The sequence below is a fragment of the Chanodichthys erythropterus genome, chromosome 16, assembly GCF_024489055.1.
Source record: "Chanodichthys erythropterus isolate Z2021 chromosome 16, ASM2448905v1, whole genome shotgun sequence".
In the NCBI taxonomy this organism is placed as follows: domain Eukaryota; kingdom Metazoa; phylum Chordata; class Actinopteri; order Cypriniformes; family Xenocyprididae; genus Chanodichthys; species Chanodichthys erythropterus.
Genome location: NC_090236.1, coordinates 14481835 through 14509559, shown reverse-complemented (window position 1 = coordinate 14509559; position 27725 = coordinate 14481835). Strand labels below are relative to the sequence as shown.

Genomic DNA, 27725 nt, shown 5'->3' with positions numbered 1-27725 from the left:
AAAGGACCCAATCGTTGGGTTAAAACGACCCAATTGCTGGTTTAAAATGACCCAATCGCTGGGTTAAAACGACCCAATTGCTGGTTTAAAATGACCCAATCGCTGGGTTAAAACGACCCAATCATTGGGTTAAAATGACCCAGTCGCTGTGTTAAAACGACCCAATCACTGGGTTAAAATGACCCAGTTGCTGGGTTTGTCCATTTTCAACCCAACTTTTTTTAGCTTGTACTTATTTAAATATGTCGTATACAGTATGCACATTTATATTGTTTTGAGGATGTTTATCTAGATATTCGGACGAGAACAAAAGTACAGTATTTTTGCATTGCCGTGTATGTGTATTATATTGTAATCACTTTATCTTGGATGGATTATTGTCACAAAGCATTCTGGGACTGTTCCGCAGTGTCTGTGAGTGAAGAGCGTGTCTTCGCGTGATGGATCTCACCAGCGTGTGTCTGATCTCTCCTCACACTGGTGTGAAATGGCTGGCCCGCGACGGCCCGATCCCAGGTGCCTCTCTCTGAACACAGGCTCTGTTCTGTCAGCGATCGTCCCGCTCTCTCTCCTCGTGCCAGCGGAAGCTCTATTGGAGCCTGCCAGCGCCTCGGGACAGACCGCCAATCCCCAACATGCAGATTATTCTAATAGTAGGCCGCGCTTCCAGAAACCTCCAGCACGGTGGCGTAATGAATGCCGAGCCTTGTGGGCCTCCAACATAAAGCCGTGTTTGCTGTTCCTATGAATTATTCAAACACGCCTCAAGGCTGCAGATCATCCAGGCAACAGCTAAGAAAATTAGCCACCAATTAGTGTTTATTTACAGCTAGAGAGTGTTGTCTTCGTTCTCCACCGCTGGTTCGAGGCGTTTGCTGACCTTACAGCAAGATTATTCAGCCTAAAACATCATTTACTCACACTTGTGTCATCCAAATGTACTGAAATGAAAAAAAAGATTTTGCCTTTGAATGAAGATTATTTTCTGACTCCATTGGCAGATATTTGTTGTTGTTTAAAGGCATAAACTCACTTCATTTTGATAAATTTTTCATTAAACAAGTCAGTCATTTCTCTTCTCCAGTAAATGTATCTTGATTTAAGAATGTTTAGATATTTGTGCTGGAAAACAAGACAGAAACACTGAGGACGAACATGATTTTTTTTTTTTTTTTGCAGTTTTGCACCATTTTCCAAGGAGAGATCAAGCGTGCATTAAGACTTTCATTGAATAATGAATATTTCTAATGCGAAGCGTCATATATGAGTTTAGAAGACCTTATATATAATGCACAAGAACACTGTAAAAAATAAATCAGTGAAATTTAAGTTAAAAAGACAGTGAAAGATTCCTTTAAATTGGAAGAATCTGGAAGAAACAACATGCGGAAGCATTTGGAATCAAAATGGAAAGTTTGAGGTTTGACTAATTTATGAACGTTTTTTTTTTTTTCCCTCAGGGAACTGATGGCTCAGATGTTACATAAAATGTCCCATTATATTTATTACATTACAGTAAGGGAACTTACCGTTAACCAACTAACACATTTTACTGTAGCATTTTTACTGGCCTTTACAGTTAAAATCAAGTGCAAGTCGTACTGTACGTCATTTAAAGTTTCACAGATTTTGACCAAATGTTGACTGAATGTTACTTTTTGGGTGGAAGATTCCTTTGAAATGGAAGAAACTGGAAAAGATGAGAAGGCATTTGGATCTGTGTGTGTGATCCAAGCCGTATACGTCTCAGTCAGATCAGATCAGATCAGCCACTAAATGATGGAGCAGACACTTTGTTGACTGAAGGGATCTGACGGCAGTTTGATGTTTCTTCAGAGAGGAGCGTCCAGATCCCCAAAGCCCACCGTCTGATCCCTGTTTGTTCCCACCCAAATCCCTGCTGCTCCTCTGGCCGCGGCTCCACGCCAGATAGTGTGTGTGTGTGTAGTTTATGTTGTGATGTTGGTGTCTTTTACTTCATGCCAAGAAGGAACGTTTCGCCACATGCAGGTGGATTCATACAGCACAAATCAACCGAGAGCAGGGATGTTTCACTCTTCAGGTGGCCGCTTTGACCAAAATCTCAAAACGGCATGAGCAATTCTACACACTGCAAAAAACTCTGTTCTTGTTTTCCAGCACAAATTCTTAAATCAAGATACATTTACTGGAGAAGAGAAATGACTTGATAAAGACTGAATTTGAAAATGATAGCAGAATAAGTCATATTAGTTTGGTAAAACTTGGTGTAGAAACAATTTTCACTCAGAAATTGCTAGTAAATTTCTTAATATTAAATTTCTTGTATTAAATAATTACAAAGAAATGGCAAATAAATGTTGAAGTAGAAAGACTGAAATCGTGTTTTTATTGTAAAACGAACTCCAGTAATCTTCAAAAAGCTGTGAGTCATTGTATGATTCACTCAACTGATTTGTTCAACAACACTGATTCATTCAGGACCGTGTTGCTCGTCGAGACTCTATGGTTAACTCTGCTTCTGTGGCTTCATTTGAAACTGCTAATGAAGCAAAAATAGACAAAATAACTGATAATAGTGTGTCTAAATGTAAGTTATTCAATTGAGCGCTGCAGTGATGATGTATTTTTGGAGGCTATAAGTTAGCATTACCCTGGATTTTTACACATTGCAAAAAACTCTGTTCTTCCTCAGTGTTTCTGTCTTGTTTTCCAGCACAAATATCTAAACATTCTTAAATCAAGATACATTTACTGGAGAAGAGAAATGACTGAAGATATTAAGTAAAAAAAATTATCAAAATGTGTTAAAAAAAAGAACAAATATCTGCCAACGGAGTCAGAAAATTAATCTATATTCGAAGGGAAAATCATGTTTTTGCAGTGAATTTTGGAATATTGTGGAAATGTGACCCTGCGACCAGCAAAAGTTTATAATCCTTACACGTTTGGTTCATTATGAGAATCTTCACAAATGAACACAGCTTTTATGAATTTTGAAGCCTGTAGGCTATAAACGAACTACACCACGGTCACATGACTTCAATAAGCTTCAACAACTCTTTATTTAAAACATTTTCCCTGAAAAGTTGTTTAAACTTTAAAAGCGACTTGTAAGTAGATAAGTTTACCTGTTCAATCAGTGGTGCAAAGTCTGAAATGAATCAACTATGAAACATTCAATTTCAGATAAGCAGCTCTAAAAAGCGAAGCGTCATTATAGAGATCAGTTCAGTTCACTTCAATAACTGTGTAAATGGTGAAAAGCTGATCAATTTTTAAATGAATCAACTATGAAACAAATCAACTATGAATCAGTTATGAAACATTCGAAATGTCGATTTCAACTGTAAAGCAGTTCTACAGAAGACAATAGAGTCATTCAAATCAATTCAGTTCAGTTCAATAACTAAGTAAAGTTAATCAACTATGAAACAAATTCAATTTCAACTCTACAGAAGACAATAGAGTCATTATGTAACTCAATTCGGTCTCATCTGATAGTATCAGTGCAGTCAGATCAATAATATTGCTGAATACAGATTCTTTTAAACCCCATAAAGCTCAGAGAATGTGGGAAAAATTCAACACGGTGTGCAAAGAGAGCGTGTGTCTCTATGGAAATTGGAAATAATTGACTTGCACGTTCACTTGCATACACAGTCCATTTATTTGGGCGAATCTATCGGCGAGGAGCTGAAATCCACACCGGCGAGGCGAGGAACGGCTTTTATTTTCAAGGCTTCTGTCTGGCTTTGTGTTCGCCTGACTGATAAGTTGTCCTGACCGATTGAATTTGTCTTTTTCCTGCGACGCATTCTCTCTCTCTCTCTCTCTCTGCCCCGTCTGCAGTTGCGCGCCTCCATTCAGGAGAATGTCAGTCAGCCGGTGTGTGGTGATGAATAGAGGCGAGAGAATAGAGGCCGTTACGCCATTGAGCGCCGCTGGATGCCGGCGACCGTCGCCACGTCTTTCTCTTTTGTTTGACCCCGTCGCTCGCCCTCGTCCATCCTTCCATTCTGTTGGCAGGTAAACAGCTTTGAATACGCTGACGTCATCCGGGCACGTCTCCCAATCCTCCGGCCAATTAAATGATAAGGTGCTCAGGAGGGTCCGAAAGCCTCAGAGATTCCCATTAAATGGTGAGTGGCAGCGTTGGGATTAACAAAGCGATTGGTGCGGTTACATTTGGGGTTCACGGGTGAGAGAACGGCCTCATCATCGATCAGACGTTGGTCTGGACCACAATGGGCATCAGTAAACCACCGTGGCAGGTTTCCCAGACACACAATACGCTTTGTGTGCAGCCTGAAAGCATTTTTAATGAAAACTCACGGTTTGTGGGCCGATATTACGCTTTCGATTGGTTCTTGACATTTGAGAACGTGATTGTGCCTCTCGCATGATGCTCCAAACACGCGTGTCGTTGCTTTTAGTCACATATATGATCATTTCAGATGATTGCAATCAAAATGGACAGCTCTTATTTATTTAACGGAATATTGCAGCGTTTATTCTGAAAGATTTAGCGGTGCACATCATTATTGTGTTAAATTCATGTTCCTCATCTAATCTTGAATCAGAATAACATTTCATCTCTTCTCTGATGATGAGGGCGGGGCAACCTGTCACTCACATGAGATCCACCAATAGCAAACCGCAAACAGCCAATCAATTCCACACAGACAAAATCAAGCCCCGCCCTACATTTGTTCTTGTTTGCAAAGCGTTAATTTGGATATGCAGCACAATAGACTAGAGCAACTTTGACGACTTTGACATTCAGTGTCTTGAGTTGTAAAACACAACATTTTTAGTTAAACATTCAAGCTTCAGAGTTCTCAGAACTTTTGCTGTTAGTTTTTCGTTTCAGAAGAGTTGAGATCAACTGTGTTTGTTGTTTTATTTTATACATTGTGCTTCTGTAACTAGTTTAACTGGCAAGAACCTAACACAATTTTCTGAGCTAATACTTAAAACAAATTTGCTAATTGGGTGGGAAAAATCTTAATTTCAGATATACACTGCCGTTCAAAAAAAATTATTTTGGTAGGATTTTTTTTTTTTTTTTATTCATAGTCTATTCTGCTCACCAAACCTGCATTTATTTGATCAAAAATACAGTAAAAATTGTGAAATAATTTTACAATTTAAATCAGCTGTTTTCTATGTGAATATATAGTAAAGTGTAATTTATTCCTGTGATCAAAGCTGAATTTTCAGCATCATTACTCCAGTCTTCAGTGTCACATGATCCTTCAGAAATCATTCTGATTTGCTGCTCAAGAAACATTTATGATTATTATCAATATTATTTTAAGCAATTTTGCTTCACAATCTCTCCTGCTTTGAAGATGTTTCTATATTTGTGCTGGAAAACAAGACAAAAATTGTTATTCTGAATTTATTGACGATATAAATATCCAGAATCGGTCTGTTTCTTACTTGCTGAACATCATGATCTGTTTATTTCTTTGTTTCATGATGATTCCGGTTTCTCCGCAGAAATCTGAGCGGAATGTTCTGGAATCTAGAACTCGGAATCCCAATCAGTCATTCCTTCGTCTGCCGGAGATCCTGCGCTACGGCAGCCTGTCGTTAAGCCTGAGGTTTAATTAACGCATGCTGCCGTTAAATAATGGAGGTATTACTGCGGGCTTTGACTGTGCCGTTCTCCTTTAGACTAATTATTAATCAAGCGCTCGGGCTTCAGTGTCGCTGACAGATGGTTTGAATGATGTCGTAAACAGGCTGACGCTGAGATGATATCAGAAACTCCTGCACGGGTACTTCAGACACAGAGTTTGGTCAAGAATGTTTTTGGAGGAGGTTTGAGCGATTAATGAACAAGTTGAATCGGAACTGAATTATGAATTCCTCACAATGCTTGGCTTCTCATTAAACATCTGCATCCGTCCTTTCTGAACCGCAGCAGAGAAGCGTAACCACACTCAGATGTAATAATTAAATATTCTGCCGTGGATCCGTTCTCATCCTCCAATGCTCGGAGCAGATGGCTGCACTACCTGAATATTCATAATCCGTCTTTTAAAAGCAGACATGCCGCTCATTGCAATGCATTGTTATAGTTTGTCGGGCAAGTTGCTTGTTATTTAGGAGACGTAAACCTGCGGGTCCCGGAGCAGACGTGAATGATAATCTGAAGTGCGTTTCTGCCGACGCACAATAAGAGCAGAAGAAGTTTGGAGATCTCTGGAGCCGAGTGCCTCATCAATGCAAAGAAAGTTCCCGTTTGTTTTCTCGCCGAGCTCATTAGTGGAGAAACAGTTGGTTGGCAGCTGTCTGAGTTTCCCTGAACGTCAGGTAGATCTGGACTAAAACATATAATTAAGAGTGATTTACTGTTTTCTGTTGATGAAAAACACTCTCCAAACATCACCGATAGAGTTGATGTTACCGCAAAAAACTCTGTTCTTCCTCAGTGTTTCTGTCTTAATGTTTTCCAGCACAAATATCTAAACATTCTTAAATCAAGATACATTTACTGGAGAAGAGAAACGACTAAGTCAAGTTTCTGTGAAGTTTCAGCTCAAAATCCCCCACAGATCATTTATTATAGCTCGTCAAATTCGCCCCTATTTGGGTGTGAGTAAAAACACGCCGTTTTTGTGTGTGTCCCTTTAAATGCAAATGAGCTCCGCTTTCCAGAAGAGGGCGGAGCTTTAACAGCTCAACAACAACAAAGCTGGAGAATCTCACGCAGCCAAAATGAGGAAAGTGTTCAGCCTTACATTGTTCAAACTGATGGAGAGACTCAGGAAGAAGTTACAACTTTTAGACGTTTCTGAATGGTTAGTGGATAAATTGATGTAGTTGCTGTGGAGTTGATTCAACTCATCCACTAGCATGTGCCGTCATGTTCATCTTTTGTGTTGAGTTGACCCTCGTTTGTGAAGCAGTCCGGCGTAAAATGACGGCATTTACAAAAACAACTCTTCCTCTTCTCTAAAGCAGCCCAACATGGCCCCGCCCCCTTTGTTGTGTGTTATCGGGGGCGGGGTTTATGTAGATTTTAGGGTTTGTGATGTCACTAAGCTCGTTGTAGTTCCTACCAGCCATTTTAAAGCGATTTCTGTAAAAGAAAATACCTCTCTTTGCATTGATCTTTGAGCGTCATAACTTTGCAGATGTTTTTTATGATCAAACGGCAACATTACACACTAACTAAAGTTAAAACAGTCGAATCATAATCAACCAGCCCTTTTAAAGTAGTTTCCATTGTATCATGATGTTTCCACAGGATGAATTGAGTTTTCCAATGAAACGATGATTACTGAAATACGAGATTGGGGGGGAAAAGGCAATAGAAAGAGTGTCTATCTGGACTCTGAGAGGTAACGTTCATAACTCTGTCTTCATTAGTGAAGCTGCTGAAATCAGTGTGTAGAGATTCACGTCTGCTGTGAACGACTGTGAATCTTACTTCTCACAAGCTCTTAAAGGTCTTTTCTCCTCATTATCACCGGCACCTTCCCTCGTTCCTCCAGACGTCAGACGGATCATTCAGTTTATGGAGCGCTCTTGCACATCGTTCTTCTCACTCTGTTATTATTTTTCATTTCAGCTCATCATTTCTCTGTGTGTTTTTATGTGATGTCTGTCACTTGCATTTACACCTAATTTGTTTGTTTCGCTTAATTTGTTCAGTTTTTATTTGTTTGAGAAGCAACATTATTATTAATTGCTTTGTATTTGTTATATATTTATAATACTAATAATACATGTATTTAACATTAATAATTTCTTGATTTGTATTTAAATTATATATTTATAATACTTAGCAATAAATGAGAATTTTATGACTTTTTATATTATATATTTATAATGATATTATATAATAAAAATGTATTTAACATACTTTTTATATTTATATTATATATTTATAATAGCCTAATAATGACAACAATAATAGTAAATGTAAAATTAATAATGTTTTTTGTTATTATATTTATAATAATAACAATAGTAATAATAATAATAATAATAAATATATTTAACATGAATAATTTATTTATATGTAATTTTATATATAATGTCTTTGTTCATTTTATAGATTTATAATGATGATAATAAATCATATTAATAGTAATAAAAAAATTAACATTAATACTTTATTTATATTATATATTTATAATATAACAACAATAATAACTGTAAATGTAAAATTAATAATGTCTATATATTTATGATATACATATTTTTATTAATTAATTAAAAAATAATTATTTTTATTTTATTATATTTATAATCATAATAAATGCATTTAACATTAATATTTTTTATATTTATATTTAAAATAATAATAAATAATAATAAATGTACTATTAATAATTACTTTATATTTTATTAGATTTGCAACAACAATAATAATACATATATAATGTATGTATTTATAATATTATTTATTTATATTTAAGCCAAATAATATTAAATGTATGTAACATCAATAATTTATTTTTTATTTTGTATTTAAAAATGGTCAAGTAATATATAACAGATTTTTTTTTTTTTTCAAGATTTCTTAAATAGTTTAACATGTTCTGCTTCTCAAATGCAGGAAGACTGAGGTGTTTTCTGTGTGACGTGTGCCGTTATGATGGAATAGTTCATGGAAAAATAGGTCAAAAGTCTTCACACGGCAATGGGATTTAATAATTCACAGTATTAATGAGGCTGTGGGACGGCCGGGCAGCTTCTCTTTGTTTAAAACACAATTAATTCATGCCACCGACTGTTTAAATTTGAAACAACTCAGGTGCGGAGCGCTATTTGTCATGTTTCCTTCCGTCATCAATTAAACGCTCGACAAACCTCCAAAGTCCACAAAACACTGGCTGGAAAAACAGAAGAAATCCTCCGAACGCTTCTGAGGCCACAAACATCACGAGGAACAAATAAACCTGTTAATATGTCAAATAGATTATCTTGGCTGAAGCTCAAGATTATTGTTGTGTGTTAGTGCACTGATTAAAGATGAAGCAGACCGTAAGATTTACCAATGTATTTATAATTTATGAAGCCACGCACCAATAAGAGTTGATGGGATGAAGTTGCTGCGCTTTAAAGCACCTGTAAGACTGAAGAACATGAGTTTGACGTGTGACGTTTACAGGGATGCACTGATTCTGCGTTTCTCTGCTTTTGTTCAAGTTAAAATGAAAGAAACACATTTATTTTCGCACCATATGACATGGGATCATTGACTGTCTCTCAGGACAAATATATAAAACGGCTCATGTCAACAAAACTTCTGCAGCTAATCTTTTCATTCTTCTAGAGAAAGACAAACATAAATAATGATGAAAGACAAAATATGAAATGTTGTGGATGTATATTTGTTGAGTAATCCACTTATTGTGTAGAGGGTCCAAATTACAGGCAGGTAAAAATGACTTTAGCATCATTATTTTAGTTTTACACAGATATTACTAGAACTGTAAGTGAAATCTGTTGACTTTAGTAATATTTGTTGCACTATATTCCAATGAGGACAGTTCAAAAATGGGAAAAAGCACTAGATTGTTAAATTGTACACTGAAAAGGTACTCTCGGAGCCAAGTTGAGATCCTGATATCTCTGGAAATGAACCACACTGGGTCTTAAAAATGAAGATGACAAAAAGAAAAGTTTAAGAACCAGAAAATAAAAGGATGTTAAGATATCTTTAACACGTCTTGAGTTACAGGCATACAAACTTTGAGGGAAAAACATGAAAAGTGCTTTTGCGCATTTTTTGAGTTGTCGCCATTGGCATGTAATGCAACAAAGATTGCTAAAGTCAATGGATTTTACTTATAGATCTTCCAATCTCTGTGTAAAACTTAAATAAAGATGCCGCCATCTTTTTAAAGTCATTTTTACCCCGCTGTAATTTGGCTCCAAATCTCAGGTGAAAATGGTCATTTTGACCCACTCTACACAAGAGGATTGTTGTTTATTTACATTTATGCATTTGTTTTACCTTTGAAAAATCATTTTTGTGCAGTGCATCGTGTTCCAGAGTGGGATTTCAGGTGTTTCGGGATAAATGTTTCCACATGCGGTTTGGTGTATCGGGTTCCACACATAACCTGATTTCTGCTTCACTTGTTCATGATAAATTACACCAGCTTTTCATTTTCTACCCACTCATTTCATAATTCTCCAAAGTGTGTGTCAGAACGCTCAACCTTGAATTATTCCCTCTCTCTCACGGCGCGGAAAAGGAAAGAAAACAACAGGAATTTGTTACAGATCTTAAAAACAACAAGGCGTGTTAATGGTCTTGTTTATTGCGATGATCAAACATAATGAGCGTCCCAGCTGAAGATCAACCCTCAGCGGACTAGTTTCTTCCATTGTAGCCGTTTACAAATTAGACTTATGCAGATTATATAGCGAGAGAGACAGAAAGTGGAAACAAATGTGAGGAAAAATATCCCTGTTGTCTTTCTCTTTCTCGCTTTATTGTGTTTTCTGTGGATTAGTTGCTTTGAAACTGTAGTTTGTCAAGCTAATGACTGCTCGGAATATAAAGTAGTTCAACTACAGTCAAACTACTGAAGAAAAAGTGTTCGACGCAGTTAACTTTCGAGTGAATGTCTACGTGTTTATTTTAGAGAGAGTGTGAACAGCACAGGAGAGTCAGGGGGTGTGGCCTGCAGGCGTTTAGTTTCTGTCTGTCAATCATTGTGCACATTCAGGTTTGCTGATATTGGATTGGCTGGCGTGTCTTTGGAGGGCGGGGTTTCACAGAGAGGAGGTGTGGTTGAAATCAGAATCAGAGCTGTATTTTTAGAGTCTCATTTAGTGTGACTGAACTGAAATATATAAATGGTGTATATGTGTGTGTTTTTAAGTAAGTTGACACAAAAATGATCATGTCGTCATTTTCTCAAAACATGTATGACTTTAAGTTGAATACAAAAGAAATTGAGACAGTTTTACAAATATCTTCCTTTATTGTTGCGCAGAAGAAAGAAAGTCATACAGGTTTGTTCATTTTTGAGCGTCTCTTGAAGTCTTTATTTCATTCTGCTGGACTGAATCTCTCTCTAACGCTCGGAGAAGCAGATCACGTCTGATTATTGACATTATTGGTGTAAAGCTGCGGATGCCAATATCTACAATACAATACAAAGTGATTTCCTGGGGCGTTTTTTAACTGATTACATGTCAAATATTGACATTTTTAACTTCAAACTATCTCAGGTGGTAAACCTTCAAACTTTCTGCTTCATTTCAGTGGCATTTTAGATCATTTCAGTAGCAATTGTGTTTATTTTGATTGGCACTTTTATATTTATTTTGGTGGGATTTTTAATTTAATTTTATTTTTGTTAATTTCAGTGACATTTTTGTTCATTTCGGTTGCTTTTTTTGTATATTTTGTTGGGTTTTTTTATGTGTTTTTTTGTGTATTTTGGTGCCATTTTTGTTCATTTCAGTAGCAATTTTGTTCATTTTTGATTGGCATTTTTATTTTGGTGGGATTTTTAATTTCGATGTTATTTTTGTTAATTTTTGTCCATTTCGGTGGCCTTTTTGTGTGATTACGTTGTTTTTTTATTTCAGTGGCTTTTTTGTGTGTTTTGGTGGCATTTTTGTCCATTTCGGTGAAAAATTTGTTCATTTTGGTTGCTTTTTTTGTATATTTCATTGTTTTTTATTTCAGTGCCTTTTTGTGTATTTTGGTGGCATTTTTCTTAATTTCAGTAGCAATTTTAGTGGCATTTTTGTCCATTTCGGTGGCAAATTTTTCATTTTGGTTGCTTTTTTTTGTATGTTTCATTGTTTTTTATTTCAGTGCCTTTTTTGTGTATTTTGGTATAATTTCAGTAGCAATTTTGTTCATTTTGATTGGCATTTTTGTTTATTTTGGTGGGATTTTTAATTTTGGTGGCCTTTTTGTTAATTTCAGTGGTCTTTTTGTTAATTTTAGTGGCCTTTTTGTCAATTTTCATGGCTTTTTCTGTATATTTCGTTGTTTTATATTTCAGTGGCTTTGTGTATTTTGGTGGCATTTTTGTCCATTTCGTTGGCAAATTTGTTCAGTTTAGTGGCATTTATTGTGGTGGCATTTTCGCCCCAAGCCAGCATTAATTCCCTGCCCTGGATGGAACTCTTTAAACCGTCTTGTAAACCACTGCTGGTCAGTAGTTCCAGTAGTTTATTTTATTTACTGCAGAGCTGGTCTGAAGCCCCGGCCTTCCCTGAACCGGAGAAGGTTTGTTAACTGAGGAACGGATCCCAGTGTTTTCTTATGCGGCATTCGGGCCGGGTGGTCAGTCAGTCCAGATCGAAGCGCAGGGGGACGTGGAGGATGGCAACTTCTGAAGCAAAGCCGTATCGAACAGACCCCTCATAGAGAATCAATTCACATCCAGATCCACACACACGGCCGCAGCTGTTAGGAGCCAGACGCCGGCTTCATTATATCAACCAGAACATAAACCCAAACCATCGGCTAAAACCAACACGTCCCTCATCAGAGAGCCAGATGAATGTAGTTGTCATGTCACCAGCTGTCATGAGTGATTCCGAGACGTTCTATTGTTGTTCTCCTCAGGGAAGTGTTCCGGAAGATTCCATTGTCCACCTCTCTGCCGCGCTCAGGAAAGATTCGATCGCCCCTCCTGCTTGTTTTTATTGTCCAAATTGAAGCTGCACCCCAGCGGCTGCGACTCTCATGCATTCACATGAGCTCAGCTCCGGCCCGCATCAACATTCTGGACCCGTATCCCGGCAGAGATTGAAATAATGACCAGACGGACCCCGTGAATCTCGCTCAAATCGTCCCCATCAGACCGTCCACTTAACCAAGCTGTTCAGCACCGACAAAACATTGCATTTTCTCCTTTGAGAAATTGTTGCAATTTTCTCTCCATTTTTCAAATGATACCACTCTGAGGCGGAAAGGTGCTTCTTTTAGACGCCGCTTCCTCAACTTTATTCACTTGATGTTCAATTTCCGCTAAAACATTCTCAAAAGCAACAATACTTTGCGTTAGCGACAGACAGCATTAATTGCATCACTGTAAACAAGTTAATTTTACTCTCATACAACTGAAAGTTCATTGAATAACGTGATAGAATTGTAATATAGTAGACATTGACATATACTATTGTAGATTATGTAATAGAAACGGCTTCTCAAACAAGAACAAATGTAGGGCGGGGCTTGATTTTGTCTGGGGAATTGATTGGATGGTTGTGGTTTGCTATTGGTGGATCTCATGTGAGTGACAGGTTGCCCCGCCCTCATCATCAGAGAAAAGAAGAGATTCTGATTCAAGATTACCAGGAACATGAATTGAACAATAATAATAATAATAATGTGCATAAATCACTGCAGTATTCCTGCAAAATACGAATTGTCCATTTTGAGTTTTGTGTTTCAGCAGAGAATGTCCACCGTCTCTCTCTTTCTCTCTCTCCTTTGACATGGATCAGCTGAAAGGAGAAATGCACGGCTCAGATTATCCGTCCAAATCTGTGTGCCGACTGCTCCATTTCACCGTCCAATCGATCGCAGTGAGAGCGACGCCGTGATTGATGATGATATAGCGATTGATTGGTTAAATCCTCTCGACTTCAAAGTCAACAGACAGTGTATATATTCATGCGATTTAGAGCGAGAGCTGCTTGCCGGGAGCTGTCGATAGAGAAGTGAAATAAGAGAAAGACAGAAGAGAGTCACGGGCCCCTGAGGGCCGCTCGCACCGAGGTGGCTGGAAGCGGCTTTAAATTACCTGAGATTGGCTGGTGGCGGCGTCTTTAGGGACACGCGGGGAGAAAGACGAGGCGTTTGTTAGAGCCGAGAGCGGCTGTGGTCTGTCCGGGTGGAGGATGAAGACCAGTAATTGCTGAATTGGCAGAGAGAGACAGAAGTGAGCTGTCTCGCTGTCTGCTGCCTACATAGGCAGCTCATAAGTGAGCACTCTACATAGACAGAAACTCGTCATGTGAAGACTCGACTCGACAACTCATTCCACTAGAGTCTGACGTGAGCTAATGATGCCATATTCTTATAAATACACCGCGCACGTGCTTATATTGGGGATATGTTTTACAGGAATGTTTCACTTTTGAAGGAATTGAGTTTATGACATTCTCTGCCATCTTGTGTTTGTGTTTTCATTGAGTTTGTTGCAGCGTCTCTTGATGTTGTCTGAGAATTGTTTACTCTCAATTACTACAAGATGAACCATTGTCAAAAATTGTTTAATTACTTTCTCCCGGCAGCTTTTCCTCTGACATCCGATTGTTTTTTCATGAATTAATGTTGAGAACAAAACAAAAAGATTAATATTTACATCTCTTAATCAAACAAAACAGATTGATATTTAAATAATTTAATAGAACAACATTTATTAATATTTAGAACAAAACAAAACCGATTGTTATTTAGAAAAAAACAACACCGATTTATTAGTTAGAACAAAACAAAACTGATTATTATTTAGAACAAAACAAAACTGATTATTATTTAGAAAAAAACAAAACCGATTATTAGTTAGAACAAAACAAAACTGATTATTTGTTAGAACAAAACAAAACAGATTATTTAGAACAAAACAAAACCGATTATTATTTAGAACAGAACAAAACCGATTGTTATTTAGAAAAAAACAAAACCGATTATTAGTTAGAACAAAACAAAACCGATTATTATTTAGAACAAAACAAAACTCATTATTTGTTAGAACAAAACAAAACAGATTATTTAGAACAAAACAAAACCGATTATTATTTAGAACAAAACAAAACCGATTGTTATTTAGAAAAAAACAAAACAGATTATTTAGAACAAAACAAAACCGATTATTATTTAGAACAAAACAAAACCGATTGTTATTTAGAAAAAAACAAAACCGATTATTATTTAGAACAAAACAAAACTCATTATTTGTTAGAACAAAACAAAACCGATTATTTAGAACAAAACAAAACCGATTATTATTTAGAACAGAACAAAACCGATTGTTATTTAGAACAAAACAAAACAGATTATTAGTTATAAGAAAACAAAACCGATTATTATTTAGAACAAAACAAAACTGATTATTTGTTAGAACAAAACAAAACCGATTATTAGTTAGAAGAAAACAAAACCGATTATTTAGGACAAAACAAAACCGATTATTAGTTAGAAGAAAACAAAACCGATTGTTATTTAGGACAAAACAAAACCGATTATTAGTTAGAAGAAAACAAAACCGATTATTTAGAACAGAACAAAACCGATTGTTATTTATGACAAAACAAAACTGATTATTTAGAACAAAACAAAACCGATTGTTATTTAGAACAAAACAAAACTGATTATTTAGAACAAAACAAAACCGATTGTTAGTTAGAAGAAAACAAAACTGATTATTTAGAACAGAACAAAACCGATTATTTAGAACAAAACAAAACCGATTGTTATTTAGGACAAAACAAAACCGATTATTAGTTAGAAGAAAACAAAACCGATTGTTATTTAGGACAAAACAAAACCGATTATTATTTAGAAGAAAACAAAACCGATTATTTGGAACAGAACAAAACTGATTATTTAGAACAAAACAAAACCGATTGTTATTTAGAACAAAACAAAACCGATTATTATTTAGAACAAAACAAAACCGATTGTTATTTAGAACAAAACAAAACCGATTGTTATTTAGAACAAAACAAAACCGATTATTAGTTAGAAGAAAACAAAACCGATTGTTATTTAGGACAAAACAAAACCGATTGTTATTTAGGACAAAACAAAACCGATTATTATTTAGAACAAAACAAAACCGATTGTTATTTAGAACAAAACAAAACCGATTGTTATTTAGAACAAAACAAAACCGATTATTAGTTATAAGAAAACAAAACCGAATATTATTTAGAACAAAACAAAACTGATTATTAGTTAGAAGAAAACAAAACTGATTATTAGTTAGAAGAAAACAAAACTGATTATTTAGAACAGAACAAAACCGATTATTTAGAACAAAACAAAACCGATTGTTATTTAGGACAAAACAAAACTGATTATTTGTTAGAACAAAACAAAACTGATTATTATTTAGAACAAAACAAAACCGATTATTTAGAACAGAACAAAACTGATTATTTGTTAGAAGAAAACAAAAGCGATTATTTAGAACAAAACAAAACTGATTATTAGCAAAGACTATAGAATAACACAAGACGTGTCACTCATATTGTTTTGAATGAGAGAAAGTGTAACGCGCAATATGGTGGAATAAGTTCCGCCTTCTAAAGCCAAGAGCCAATCGCCGACTGGTAAAGTCATCGCGTCACTTCAGCGGCCGTTAGATTCACCGGTTTCTATAGAAACAGTCAGATGCGCGCCTCCGAAGAGACGTGCATTTAGGTCTGCGCATGCGCATTAGCTTGATCCAGCCTGAAAAAAAATATAGTTCGAGCGTTTAGAAACTAAATTTATGAATCGGTTGTTGTTAGATTTCATTGGTGATTTCAAATATCAAATTTAATCGTAAGGTTGACGAAAAGTTTTGGAGACTCTGATGTTTCCCCATTCAAAGAGATAGGAGCTGCATGATGCCCAGGATGCCCGAGAGGCATTTCAAAGATGGCCGCCGAGTGAAATGACTTGTCTTAAAGGGACTTTGTTATTAGTTAGAAGAAAACAAAACCAATTATTTAGAACAAAACAAAACTGATTATTTGTTAGAAGAAAACAAAACCAACAAACAAAACCGATTATTTAGAACAAAACAAAACCGATTATTAGAACAAAACAAAACTGATTGTTATTTGGAACAAAACTGATTATTATTTAAATGTCTTAATAGAACAAAATTGAACAAAACAAAAACGATTATTTAGAACAAAACAAAACCGATTATTAGTTAGAACAAAACAAAACTGATTGTTATTTGGAACAAAACAAAACTGATTATTATTTAAATTTCTTAATAGAACAAAATTGAACAAAACAAAACCGATTATTTAAATCTCCTAATTGAACAAAACTGGTTATTTAAATTTCTTAATAGAACCAAACTAATTATTATTTAGCACGAAACAAAACCAATTAATATTTAAATGTCTTATTTTTTTTTAAATTTCTCAATAAAACTGTTCCATGTCTGTAAATCTGTTCTGAAACGGTGTGTATTGTATAAAGCTCTATTATATCACAGATTTGTTTGTTGTGAACTGTGGGATTGATTTCTCCATTAGGGATGCATGTTGGTCTGTCTACCTTCCCATCAGGAGTCTGTATGTCGTCTAGGTAGGGAGCTGACTAGGTTAACTAGAGTTCCTGTTGAATGAGCACATGTTGTTATATGCTGCTGTTTTAATTACATTCATAACGGGGACATTAATTTGCTGTAATTGGACTGTTTGACCTTCAGCCAGGTCGACTCATCCATTTCATTATTTTCCCTTCTAGTTTTGTTTATGGCTGTATTGATTTAGAGCACAACGTTTCTCTCTCTTACACACACACACACACACACACACACACACACACACACACACACACACACACACACACACACACACACACACACACACACACACACACACACACACACACACACACACACACACACACACACACACACACACACACACATGGAATCGTACAGCAGAGGATAGTTGATTAAAGGAATGCAGCTCTGAAATGATTATTAAACCACTGATTATGCTGATATATAATTGTGGAAGAAAACAATATGACTGCAGAATGAATCTCATTTTTCATAAGAGTGTAGCTACACTCTGTGTCTGTGTGTGTTTATGCAGCTTTACTTTAGGGATGAAACTCTCTTTATTTAAAGGATCTGATTCCCATCACAGCACCTCATTAATATGGACCAATCAGATGCATGCTTAAAGCAAGACTAAAGCAGCAGTGTATTATATATTATGATATATTTGTATAAATGTGTTTTGGACTGCTTCCAGTGTGAAAGATTCATCGGTGATGAGCAAGAAAATACTGGGATTTATTCACTAAATCTGTGCAAATCATTATTCATTAAACATTTTTTTTATACATTTGGCAGATGCTTTTATTTAAAGTGACTTGTGTTGCATTCAAAATATGCATTTTATTAATTCATACATTCATGCAATCGAATCTATGACCTTGGATTTGCTTAAGTTGTGCATCAATAACTTTCATATTAACATGTATTATAAATTTAAGATCAAAGGTGCACTGCAAAAACAAAACTCTGTTCTTCCTCAGTGTTTCTGTCTCGTTTTCCAGCACAAATATCTAAACATTCTTGAATCAAGATACATTTACTGGAGAAGAGAAATGACTGAAGATATTAAGACTGGAAAATGATCAAAATGAAGTGAGTTTGTGCTTAAAACAAGAACAGATATCTGTCAATGGAGTCAGAAAAATAATCTTTGAATGAAGTTTATTTTTCTGACCTCATTAGCAGATATTTGTTCTTGTTTTAAGCATAAGGTCACTTAATTGTGTTTAATATTTCATAAAACAAGACTTCATATCTTCAGTCATTTCTCTTCTCCAGTAAATGTATCTTGATTCAAGACTGTTTATGTATTTGTGCTGGAAAACGAGACAGAAACACTGAGGAAAAAACGACATGCTCTCGGTGGCCTTATTATGGTCATTGACGAATAAGGATTTTAAAAATGAAAAAAAAAAAAATGTATTGGTGATATAATTAATTTTGAAGTTTGAGATCGTGGTTTTCATAATCAATTAACACTGCTTTTGTCTTCTTTTTTTACAAGATGGACAAAATTTGCCACTAAAGTTATTTGGTTTAACTAAAATTTCGGTTTAACTGAATGACGATATTTTCAAACAATGCTGACAGGCTGATATCTTGCAAAACGACAATCAAACATTTTATATTTAGTTCAAGTTTTTAAAATATTACAAAATTTTCTATGTTTTATAGCGGTTGCACCGAATGACCTGATGTTTCGGGACATGCGTATGATCAAGTGAAAACATGAATTTATCAAATAGTTAAAAGAGAGTTAGTTACTTTGCCTCATGACCATGTGGTCCTTTGCAGGTGTCTGAATGATGTCACATCCTGTCACATGATACTTGACTTGATCCAAAATGGTCCCTTTATATCGGTTACTCCGCATGACATCAATGAAATTAATTTTTCCAGACATTCTTTCTCATAACAAAGCAACGACTTCTAAACATCATTTTAATCCCATTTTGCACTATGTTGATATATGATGTGATAAAATCATGCCAGAATAAAAAATATATACATTTATTACATTTTAAGATCTTTTAATCACAAATGAAATGGCTGTATTGGCCTTTGGACGGTTCAACCGAATGACCTTTTGACACTTCACAATCTTTAAAATATGTAGCAAAATATAATCGAAACCTTTGGATTCAGTAAAAGAGATGTAGTTGTACTACCTTACATACTTTAGATGTTTTTTGTTATTATTAAGGCCTTTGGACAAAAAATGACCCGTCACGTCATTTAAGATGAAATTTATGCATATTTAATCTTCAGAATGCTGAAAATCTTCCCTTATATGGATATAGTTTAGGTGTTTTAATGGAAATTCATCAGCATTTAACTCGAAAAATGATTTTTCAAAGGATTATTGGAGTACGTTTTACAAGAAAACACTATATCAGTTAAATTTCTACTTTAAATTTCATGTTTAAGTAAATTTCTCTAATAACACTACTTTCTGTTTCTTTGTAGTTCTCTGTGAAATTTACTGCTTCGAAATCCAACACATTTGATTTCAGTGTAGGTGGAAATTTTTAGATGGAAACCGTATAAATAATATGAATATGAATACGAGACGCGTTGTTTTTGAATTGTGCATTTGGTTTGGTCATCATGATTAGTTTTACGGTCTTCATTGAGATAGATTAATGTGTGTGTAAGTGTTATTTGATGGCGGTCTCTGCCAGCGCAGCGTCCTCTTGAGAACTTTCCCCAGCGCGGTCTGATGCTGAAAGTTTACTTTTGTTCCTACTGCAATAACAAAAGGCCTTTTAAGTCTGACTGGAAAATCTTTAGGAGAAATTGGCTCCTCTATCGAGGGGCGGTCGTATTGATTCTCGCCCCTGGCTGGCGCTGCTAAAAAGATGGATAGATTTGTGTGAGTGTGCGCTTCTGAAGACCATAGTGTGTTCTCAGAGAGGTGCGAACGCTTTACAAACACAGACCACGACGTGTGCGGCGTTTATGAGCTCTGAGAAGAGCCGGCTGACAGGGACGAATGCGTCCGACTCTCTCCGTGTGTCTCGTTCGCTGTCGGAGTAAATGAAATCTCTGTAAAGCGGTTCCAGCGCTGACACGCACAGGCCTTGTCAATTACTTCCCTTGTCTTCCCTAGTTAGCCTCACAGTTTACCTGATCCCGCCGCGGAGAGAGAGGCGCTCCAAGGGTCGTGTTGGTCCAGATAATTGCTTCACTGTCACTGAAGTCAAACACACAATCTGCCTCTGTGTTTGTGATCCTCCACACATTTAGCTTCTGCTTCCTAATCTTGTTGTCTTGTGGCGTCGCTCGATGCAAATGCTGATGATCTTGTTTTCCAGCACGAATATCTAAATGTTCTTAAATCAAGATACATTTACTGGAGAAGAGAAATGACTGAAGTCTTGCTTCAAAATGCCTAAAAAATATAACTTAATTTAAAGGGTAAACAAGATATTTTTCTTAAAGTCTCTTTTTGCACTGGAAACAAGAGAAAGAAAATATTCTTTGCAATGCTTGTTATGAATATTGGGTCCAATTCTCACTATTAACTACGACTTTTACCTCGATAAACTCCTAATTACTGCTTATTAATAGTTAGTAAGGTAGTTGTTGTATGTAGAATATGATCATGCCAAATAAGACATTAATATCTGCTTTAAAAGTACTAATAAACAGCCAAAATCCTAGTAATATGCATGATAATAAGCAACATAATATTGAGATTTGGACCATAAACTAAAGTGTTACCGTATATTACAAATATATTATGAATATTGCTTTTTGCACTGCAAAAAAAGTGAATTACTTAATATTTTCCCCTTGTTAAGTAACTAGTTAGTTAAGTTAACTAAATTTCTTTTCATAAAGAAGTACTTAATACTTAAAGCTTCTCAAGTAAATGTAAGTCAGTTCGGATAACGCATAAATCTAGTAAATGTTTACATTAATGCATTTGATTGACATCTTTATGCAAAGCGTATTAGTTCTTCATATCATGAAAATCGCTAAATGAAATGAGTTAATTTTACTTAAATTTAAAAAAAGAGTGGATTCAACTTAAGAAATATTTGTCATGCACGCTTAAAAACTAATTTTATCAATCGGAATTAGTTTCTAGAAATATGTTAACTCTAATGATTTAAGTTATAGAAATTCATTTAATCTAGTAACTTATGGCTGACCACAACATATTTAAAGGAAATTTGAACTTATTCCATGGTTTCTAATGTCTTTTAAACACTATTTCTTCAGAAAAATTACATTTTTATATTGTAGGTTATGCTTTTATAGTTTTCCTCTCCTGTTCTGTCATCATTGCTCTGCACCAATATTAGTCTTATGTAACTTTATCACTTTGAGTTTGATGAACTTATTTAAGTAGCTGTATAGTTGTTAAGACTTTCACGATTTGTTACTTGAATTCAAACTGAATGAGTGGAATAAACTTAAAATCTGGAAATGTGAACCGTTTTAGTTACAGGAACGCCTTTTGGAGGGACTATATTGGATATTATATTGATCTGCACTAGTGGCAATAAAAGCCAAATATTAAATGTTTTGTTTGAAGAGCGATTCATTTTTAATGCTATTTTTCAGCGAGATCAATAACCGTAGTGTTCTGTAAGGGTTAAGAGGGCTTGAGTTGTTCTGCAGTCATTAATGGATTGGTTTGTCTGGAGGCAGAGCGCTGTGATGCTTTTTAATGGACTTTGATACACAAAACGCTGACAGAAACGCAGATTCATTTGGATGCGAGATTCTTCTCGCCTCTTTTGTTTTGATTCTCAGGTGTCGGCCGGTCTAGGTGTTCGACTCCCTGCTGGTAAATGGTGAAATAATACATTAGCATTTAATTTCAAGGACGAAGAGGGCGCCGGCTGCTAAAACACATCCCTGAATGTGCGCACGCACTCCAGATTGAGTTTGAGACACCTGTGCAAAGGTGCAGTTCTCTGTTTGTGTCTCAGGACGTGGACGAGAAGGAATTAAACCCTTTCAGGGTCCGCAACGGAATTAAATCGATCAGTCGGTATCGGCTCTAATGGATAACACCAATACAGACCAATGCAAGTCGGGTAGAATGTTAATTAACCACATCTGAACACGAGAAACAAGCGTTTACCAGCAGCCGGAGACTCATTTACTTCTAGGAGAAGCTTTCGGATAAAGTGTGTTATCGGACCTCAGTGAAGCGGGATTTCATCCATCATTCCCGCTCTACACCAAACACATCATTTATGTGGCGCTCGGACTGGAGAACCTGCTCTACATATTGATAAATGCTCTAATTGGGTTTGATACAAACAGAGAGCAGATATTAACGCTTTACTACGGCTGAATGAAGAGTGTGTTTAACGCTTTACAACTGCTGCTGTTTTACTTTCATTGATATACTGTTGTAGTTTTTGTTTATATTTTGAATTTTATTTTTAGATTTTCTGTTTTCATTTTGTCATTTTTTATTTTTGTCATTTTTATTATTTTTAAATGTCAAGTTTTTTTCAAGTTTTAATTTTTAATGTTACAATTTTAGTAATTTTGTTGTTTTGTAATTTTAATTATTTTTGTAAAATGAGATGTTTTTGTTTTTAGTATTTTTTGTTTTTGTCATTCATTTTTAGTTTTAATAGAATGTTTAGTAATATTTGTTATTTTATTTAAATATGTAGTTTTTAAGTTTTTGTTTTTAGTTTTAGTAAAAATTTTAGTAATTTTTTTATTTTTATTCGTTTTTTTTTAAATGTCTAGTTTTTGTCAAGTTTTCATTTATAATTTGTTATATTTTTAGTAATTTTGTTGTTTTGTCATTTTAATTATTTTTGTAAAATGAGATGTTTAGTTTTTATTAAGTTTTTGTTTTTAGTTTTAGTAAATTTTTTAGTATTTTGTTTTTGTAATTTTCACTATTTTTTTAAAGTCGTTTTCATTTTTAGTTTTAATAGAATGTTTAGTAATGTTTTATTTTTATTTTATTTAAATGTCTAGTTTTTATTAAGTTTTCGTTTTTAGTTTTAGTAAAATTTAGTAATTTTGTTTATTTTTATTTGTTTTTTTAAATGTAGTTTTTGTCAAGTTTTCATTTTTAATTTGTTACATTTTTAGTAATTTTGTTTTTTTAATAAGAGGTCTAGTTGTTTTTAAGTTTTCAAATTTTTTAGTATTTTTTTGTTTTTGTCATTTTTAGTTTTTTTTTTTTTTAATCAAAATGACTAGTTTTTAAGTTTGTTTTTAGTTTTTGTAAAAATTGTAGTAATTTTTTTTTTTTAATTTTTATAAAAATTTTAAATGTCAAGTTTTAGTTCAGTAAAATTTGAATTTTTTGTTGCATTTTTGTCATTTATTTATTTTTTTTTAGCTTATAATGTTGCCTTGGCAACTAGCTAAAATAAATAAATAAGTTTTATGGAATTTTTGTCTGCTGAAATTTTTTTTGGAAAGATGTTTTGTCAGCTGACAGCCTCATTTTCTTTCCTAAAATAAAAGAGTAAAATAAACAAATTTAAAAGGATATTTCACCCAAAAATGATCATCCTGTCACCATCATGCCATTACAAACCTGTATGACTTTCTTCTGCACAACACAAACAAAGATATTTTGAAGAACTTTGGGAACCAAACAACATTGAAGCCCAAAATATCTTCTTTTGTGTTCAACAGACGAAAGAAAGGTTTGAAACGACACGAAGAGAGTAATTAATGACGGAATGATCTATTTAGTTCATCCAAAAACAGTCATGCATCCTATTTTGGCACAAATTCATCTGTCATGTGTCATATTGTGTGAGGAACAGATCCAAACTGAAGTTGACATTCACAGAAAATCTTCAAATATGGTGCATTTATATGCGTGATTTATCAGGTTAGATGTCATTCAATTAAAAAATATTTTAAAACTTATTCCTGGTGGAATCTGATAAAACTCTCCTAATGTGAAATCCGGATCCGCAATCGAAGCTAGTTTTTCCACACGTTTCCTCCTCCATTCTAACGGCGAACGGGAGCGTTTGCGTCTCGTGTCCTACATGCGGCGCGGTCTCTGTGTGTTCGGATGCAGAACAATCGAGCTCAAACATTGATTGAAATACAGTCGGCCCCTCGAGTCTGAGATTTATGCGCATTTCCAGAAACAAACATGCGTTGGTGAAGAGCAAACACAGATGATCAATGGGCCGACATTAAGTCTGTGTTTGCTTACATGCGGCGAGGGTCGCGTGCTCACGCTGAGGGGCCGCACACGCACAAACACGCCGTCACACGCCGAGGGCCCCACGCTGACTCCCAGCGCCTCATATAGGGCTTTGAGCAGAAATAAAAGATTAGCGGTGTGTGTGAAGCGTTCAGGAGAGGGCCGTGTTGGAGGTTGACGTCGCTGGTTTGATTTGCATTTGTCTTTTTGATGTACGACTCCACATATTAAGCAGCAATAACCTGCTCTCTGTCCCAGGTGCCTCGTCATTCGGCGTCTGTTTTCCGCCCACACGGACCCGGTTCAACTGTAAACACGCGAAGATCACATATCAAACAGTCCTTTCAGGTATGAAAACAGACGCTGATGGAGTGTGTTTGGAAACATAAGATCGTTTTCAGAGTTTTATGAGCTCAAGTTGATCGAGAAACTGGTTTGGAGAAACGTGAAGCTCCTCATCAGAGCAGGGAATTGGATTTAAGGTCTCTTGTTAGTTGGTAACGCTTTATTTCAGACATTCTCCTAACGAGGGGGTGCTAGATCATTAACAGGGGGAGCTGGGTAAATATAACCAAAACAGGTTATTTTTATTTTTTATATGAATAATAAAATAAATATATGGAAAACTCACCCACTCCATTTTGTAATATTCTCTAATTATATAGTCCGTATGAAAAGGTTTATTATATTAATTTAATATAGCGTGGACTAGTTGACTGAAAATTCTTTAGTCGGGACAGGCCTAGTTAGCACAAGGAAGCGCGATAAGTGCAACAGACACAAATCAAGTTTCTTCTTTTTTTATTATCAGCTTCTTTATTAAATACAATACAGCCTGTGTATAACTGATTCCAGGAAAAATCTATGGGGTGCTTTTGTCTTTCTTGGGGGTGCTGAAGCACCTGCTGGCCTCTCTAGTGCCGCCCATGATACCAACCATGAGTAACTTTACAAGTACATGTCTACTAACACTAAACTAATACACACTCTAAAAAATGCTGGGTTAAATACAACCCAAGTTGAGTTGAAAATGGCCAAACACAGCAATTGGGTTGTTTTAACCCAGTGGTTGGGTTAAATGTTTGCCCAACCTGCTGGATAGTTTTATTTAACTCAAATATTGTTTAAAAATGACTGTATTTCTTGGTTAAATGAACCCAAAATATGTTGGAAATTAAAAATCTGACACAATTACCAGAGGCAACAACAATAATCAAAAGATGAACATTTATTAAGCATTTTAATATATGTTAATTGTTTAATTATTATTCATTAAGCTTATTAATAAATGTTCATTTCCAACATATTTTGGGTTCATTTGAAGCATGCAATAGAGTATTTTTCAAACAATAGTTGAGTTAAATAAAACTACCCAGCAACAACCAAAAAAACTAATTGCATTTGCTGGGATTAAAATAACCCATCCACTAGATTAAAACAACCCAATCACATTTGGTGGGTTAAAACAACCCATTTGTTGGGTTAAAACAACCCATTCGCTGGATTAAAACAACCCAATCACATTTGCTTGGTTAAAATAACCCAATCACATTTGTTGGGTTAAAACAACCCATTTGCTGAGTTAAAATAACCCATTCACTGGGTCAAAACAACCCATTCGCTGGATTAAAACAACACATTCGCTGGATTAAAACAACCCAATCGCATTTGCTGGGTTAAAATAACCCATTTGTTGGGTCAAAACAACCCATTCGCTGGATTAAAACAACCCAATCACATTTGCTGGGTTAAAATAACCCATTTGTTGGGTTAAAACAACCCATTCGCTGGATTAAAACAAACCAATTGCATTTACTGGGTTAAAAATAACCCATTTGTTGGGTTAAAACAACCCATTCACTGGGTCAAAATAACCCATTTGCTGGTTTAAAATAACCCATTTGCTGGGTCAAAATAACCCATTTGCTGGGTTAAAAATAACCCATTTGCTGGGTCAAAATAACCCATTTGCTGGTTTAAAATAACCCATTTGCTGGGTTAAAAATAACCCATTTGCTGGGTCAAAATAACCCATTTGCTGGGTCAAAATAACCAATTCGCTGGGTTAAAACGACACAATCACATTTGCTGGGTTAAAACAACCCATTCGCTGGATTAAAACAACCCAATCGCATTTGCTGGGTTAAAATAACCCATTTGCTGGGTTAAAACGACCCATTTGCTGGGTTAAAACGACCCATTTGTTGGGTTAAAACAACCCAATCACATTTAGTGGGTTAAAACAACCTATTTGCTGGGTTAAAATAACCCATTTGCTGGGTCAAAATAACCCATTCGCTGGGTTAAAACAACACAATCACATTTGCTGGGATTAAAATAACCCATTTGCAGGGTTAAAACAACCCAATCGCATTTACTGGGTTAAAACAACCTATTTGCTGGGTTAAAATAACCCATTTGCTGGGTCAAAATAACCCATTCGCTGGGTTAAAACAACACAATCACATTTGCTGGGATTAAAATAACCCATTTGCAGGGTTAAAACAACCCAATCGCATTTACTGGGTTAAAACAACCCATTTGCATTCGCTGGGTTATAATAACCCAGTCGCTAGGTTTGTCCATTTTTAACCCAGCACTTTTTACAGTGCACTAATGAGAGTTAGTAGAATGTCTAAAGTGGACTATCATATTTTAGTTTAGTTTAATTGTGTTTTTATTCCAGTTAATCATAATAACTGCTTGTAAGAACATAAGCACAGTGTTGCAGTGGCTGTGCAGGTACAGGGATACGGCTTTTTCTTCACTGTATGTTCTTGAGTTCATGAAATACTGTCGGAACGGCACTTTCAAGGCTGTCTGTCTGAGCCGCGACTCCATTGTCACCTCCAGTGTCTCCTGACAGCGAGGAGAGAATAGAAGATGAGCTTGTTCTCCTCTGCCACTGTTTCCTTCCTTTCAGCGCTCACTAAATCTCCTGTCGTCTCACTCGTGTAAGCGGACAAAAGCCTGAATATATCATCAGATAACAGTTACTGCATGAATTTGGAGGAAGACAATAGAGTATATCTGTCATCAGTGAAGCGCTGGGCTGTAAAACAGGCCTGAGTCACGTAGAGTTGGACACATACATCAGACGCTAACAGCTTGAGGACTGAATCAGAGACTGACGTGTACATACATCAGCAGGTAATTACACACACACACACACACACGTTAAAACACAAACACATCACTAGTGTAAAGTCACTTTCGCACTGTTAACTGGTTAGCAACTTCACCATGATGGTGCAAATTTTAAAAGTGTTTTTTTCCTCTTCAGAGCAACTTTTATATTTACTTATAATAAGCCTAATGTATATATTTTATATCTT

General features: G+C 35.5%; 1 protein-coding gene across 8 annotated transcripts in view; it reads left to right on the top strand.

Moving 5' to 3' along the window:
* The window catches only part of si:ch1073-391i24.1 (receptor-type tyrosine-protein phosphatase mu), a 217712-nt gene that overhangs the window by 27217 nt on the left and 162770 nt on the right, over positions 1 to 27725 (top strand). The window contains exon 1 of one of the 8 annotated variants that reach the window (XM_067361853.1): positions 27445 to 27540. The exons of the other annotated variants lie outside the window; for them this stretch is intronic. The gene's annotated coding sequence lies outside the window, so the exon portion shown is untranslated. Of the gene's footprint in view, positions 1 to 27444; positions 27541 to 27725 lie in introns of those variants that run through there. 8 annotated transcript variants of the gene reach the window in all.